Consider the following 4,792-nt stretch of genomic DNA (forward strand, 5'->3'; position numbering starts at 1 on the left):
CATGAGCAGGCTGTATTTCTCCATGTATTTAGATCTTTTCTTTTTCTCAGCATTTTTTTTTTTTTTTTAGTTTTCAGTGTACAGCTCTTGCACATTTTTTGTTACATTTATCCATACATGTAGGTTTTATTAAACTTGAATTTCTAATTATTCTTGTTAGTGTATAAAAATGTAAATGATTTTTGCACAAATTATCTTGTATGCTGTAACCTGGCTAACCACGTTTATTACTTTTAGTTGTTTTGTTTTTGTAGATTCCACCAGATTTGCTACACAGGTGATCACATCTTCAGAGAAAGTTTTATTTCTTCATTTCCAATCTTGATGCCTTTTATTCCTTTCTTTGCCTTATTGCATTTGCTATAACCTTAAATAATGTTGACTAGAAATGGTGAAACAAGACATTTTAAACCTCGTTCCTGATAAAGTACTAACTCCTTCACTATTAAGTAAGCTGTAGACTTTCAAAAATACCTTTCATCAGACTGTGGAGGTTTCCTTCTATTTCTAGTTTGCTGAGAGTTTTAATCAGGAGTGGATGGGTATTGGAATGTGTCAACATCACATGAGTTTGCTTTAAAATTTTTCTTTTAATATGGTGAATTATATTGATTGATTTTCAAATGTTATACCAGCCTTGAATTCTTAGGATAAACCCCATTTAATCATGGTATATGATCCATTTTGTACATTGTTGGATTTGATATGCTAAAATTTTGTTTAGAATTTTTACATATGTGTTCATGAGGGATATTGGTCTATAGCTTTCTTTCTCTTTTTATTGTGTTAAGAACACAACATGAGATCTACCCTCTTAAATTTTTAAGTGCATATTACCATATCGTTAACTGTAGGCACAAGGTTGTACAGCAGGTCTCTTGAACTTGTTCGTCTTGCATCACGGACACTTTATACCTGTCGAGCATAGATTTCCCCTTCCCCTCTTCCTCCAGCCCCTGGCAACTACCATTATATTCTCTGCTTCTATGAGTTTTAGTATTTTAGATACATCATGTAAGTGGAATCACGAAGTATTGTCCTTCTGCGACTGGCTTATTTCACTTTAATGTAATGTCCTCCGGGTTCATCACACATGGCAGGATTTCCTTCTTTTTTAAAGTTGAATAACAGTCCATTGTATGTGTATACCACATTGTCTTTATCCATTCATCCGATGATGGACATTTAAGTTGTTATCGTGTGTTAGCTCTTGTGAATAATGCTGCAGTGAACATGAGAGTATAGATCTCACTTTGATAACGTGATTTAACTTCTTTTGAATGTGTACCCAGAGGTGGGATTGCTGAATCATATGGTGGTTCCATTTTTCATATTTTGAAGAACCTCTATAATGACTTCCATAGTGGCTGCACTATTTTACAATCCCACCAACAGTGTACGAGGGTTTCAATTTCTCCACATCCTCACCAGGACTTTTTTTTAGATAGACATCCTAATAGGTGTGAGGTGGTATTTCATTCGGGTTTCTGTGATGATTACTCACACTAAGCATCTTATACCTGTTGTACATTTGTATGTCTTCTTTGGAGAAATGTCTACTCAAGCCCTTTGCCCATTTTCTAATAGGTTACCTGTTTTTTTGCTAATGAGTTGCAGGAGTTCCTTGTATGTTTTGGGTATTAACACCTTATCAGACGTATGGTTTGCAAACATTTTAACCCATTTTGTTGATTGTTTCCTCTGCTGTGCAAAAGATTTTTAGTTTGACATAGCCCTACTTGTCTGTTTTTGCTTATGCTGCGTGTGCTTTTGGTGCCATATCCAAGAAATTGTTGCTAAGGCTAATATGAAGCTTTCCCCCTGTGTTTTCTTATTGTACTTTTATAGATTTGGGGTCTTATATTTAAATCTTTAATCCATTTTTGAATTGATTTTTCTGTATGGTATAAGGTCTAATTTTATTTTATTGCATGTGGATATCCAGTTTTCCTGCAACCTTTTTTGAAGAAACTGTCTTCTTCCCACTGTGTACTCTCAGCACTCTTGTTAAATACCAGTTGACTGTATATGCATGTGTTTATTTCTGGGCTGTCTATTCTGTTCCATTAATCCACAAGTCTGTTTTTATACCAGCATTAAACTGTTTTAATTATTGTAGCTTTGTAATATATTTTGAAACCAGGAAGTGTGATGCCTCCAGCTTTGTTCTTCTTTCTCAAGATTGCTTTAGCTATCAGGGGTCTTTTGTGACTACATAGGAATTTTAGGATTTTTTTCCCCCTATTTCTGTAAAAAAAAAATGCCATTGGGATATGAATAGGGATCAAATTAAATCAGTAGAACACTTTGGGTAGTAAGGACATTTTAATGATATTAAGTCTTCCAGTGCATGAACATGGGATATCTTTCTATTTATTTGTGTCTTATTCAGTTTCTTTCATCAGTGGTTTGTAGTTTTCAATGTACAAGTCTTTTGCTTCCTTGGTTAAGCTTATTCTTAAATATTTTGTTCTTTCTGATGGTATTGTCAATGGAATTGTTTTCTTAATTTCATTTTTGGATAATTTGTTGTTAGCGTATAGAAACACAACTTATTTTTGTATGTTGATTTTGTATCCTGCAACTTTACTGAATTCAATTAGTTTTAACAGTTCGTGTGTGTTTGTGTGTGTGTGCGTGTGTAGTTTTTAGAGTTTTCTATGTATAAGATGATGTCAATAGTTTTCAATGTACAAGTCTTTTGCTTCCTTGGTTGAGCTTATTCTTAAATATTTTGTTCTTTCTGATGGTATTGTCAATGGAATTGTTTTCTTAATTTCATTTTTGGATAATTTGTGGTTAGCGTATAGAAACACAACTTATTTTTGTATGTTGATTTTGTATCCTGCAACTTTACTGAATTCAATTAGTTTTAACAGTTCATGTGTGTTTGTGTGTGTGTGCGTGTGTAGTTTTTAGAGTTTTCTATGTATAAGATGATGTCATCTGCAAACAGAAATAATTTCACTTCTTCCTTTCGATTTGGATGGCTTTTTCTTCCTTTCCAATTCTCTTGCCTAATTGCATTGTCTTGGACCTTCAGTACTATGCCAAATAGAGCTGGCAAGGGTGCGCATCATTTCCTCATTCATAATCTTAATAAAAAAACTTTCAGTTTTTCACCATTGAGTATGGTGTTAGTTGTGGGCTTGTTATTTATGGCCTTTATTAATTTGTGGCAAATTCCTTCTATATCTAGCTTGTTGAGAGTTTTTAATCATGAAAGGGTGTTGAATTTTGTCAGATGCTTTTTTGGCATCTATTGAGGTGAGCATGTAATTTTTATTCTTCTTTCTGTGAATGTGGTGTATCACATTAGCTGATTTGCATATGTTGAGCCATCCTCGCATCCTTGGGGTAAACTTGATCATGGTGTGTGATCTTTTTAATGTGTGGTTGAATATGATTTGCTAGCATTTTTTGAGGATTTTTGCATCTATGCTCATCAAGGGTATTGGCCTGTAGTTTTCTGGTAAGTGTCTTTGTCTGGTTTTGTATCAGGATAACGCTGGCCTCATAAACTGAGTTTGGATGTGTTCTCTCCTCTTCAACTTTGTAGAAGAGTTTTGGAAGAATTAGTATTAATTCTTTAAATGTTTGGTGGAATTCACCAGCGAAGCCATTTAGTCCTGGGCTTTTCTTTGTTGTGAGAGTTTTGGTGACTGATTCAATCTCCTTTGTGATTAGTCAGCTAGGATTTTCTATTTCTTCATGATTCAGTCTTGGTAGGTTGTATGTTTCCAGCAATCTGTCATTTCATTTAGGCTATTCAGTTTGTTGTTCTATAATTCTTTATAGGAGTCTCTTACGATCCTTTTTATCTCTTGGTATCTGTTGTGATATCTCCTCTTTCATTTCTAACTTTAAGTCTTCTCTCTTTTCTTCATAGTCTAGCTAATGATTTGTCAATTTTATCTTTTCAAAACACCAACTCTTAGTTTTATTGATATTTCTCTATTGTTTTCCTATTCTTTATTTTGTTTATTCCTGCTCTAATCTTTATTATTTTCTTCCTTCTGATAACTTTGGGCTTAGTTTGTTCTTTGATCTTTTGTTTTCTTTTTTCGTAATGTCTTTGTCTGACTTTAGTATCATGATAATGCTGTCCTCATAGAACAAATTGGAGAATATTCCCTCCTGTATGATTTTTTAAAATTACTTTGTATGATTGGTTGTATTTCCTTCTTAAATGTTTGGTGGAATTCACCAGTAAAGCAATATGGACATCCAGTGTTTGGATTTCCCAGTGGTGGGGTTAGAAGGGTTTTTAACTACAAATTCTATTTTTTAATAAATACAAGAAGCATTGGTTGTTTGCAACTTTTAAGACATTTTGCCTCATTTTATCTAAGTTGCTAAAATTATTGGCATAAAGTTGCTAATGATATGAGTTTATTTTCCTTTTATTATCTGTGGAACATGTAGTAATGCCACTCTCTTATTTCTGATACTGGTAATTTGTACCTTTTAATCTTTCTTTCTACATTTTGTTTTGGATAGTTTCTATTACAATATCTTTAAGTTCACAAATCTTTTGTTTTGCAATACATATTCTACCATTTATCCCAGATATTGTTTTCATCTCTAGAAGTTTGATTTGGTTCTTTAAAAAATATTTCTATGTCTCTGACTAACTTTTTGAAGAAACAGAATAGAGTTTTATAAGTGTTTTAACATCCTTCTATGTTAATTCTAACATCTGTATTACTTCTTGGCATTTTCAATTGCTTGACACTTAAATCAGTTTCAATTGCTTGATTTCTTTCTCTCCTAATTATTTGTTATATTTTCT

Source organism: Galeopterus variegatus, unplaced genomic scaffold (genome assembly GCF_000696425.1).
Source record: "Galeopterus variegatus unplaced genomic scaffold, G_variegatus-3.0.2 Scaffold485, whole genome shotgun sequence".
In the NCBI taxonomy this organism is placed as follows: Eukaryota; Metazoa; Chordata; class Mammalia; order Dermoptera; family Cynocephalidae; genus Galeopterus; species Galeopterus variegatus.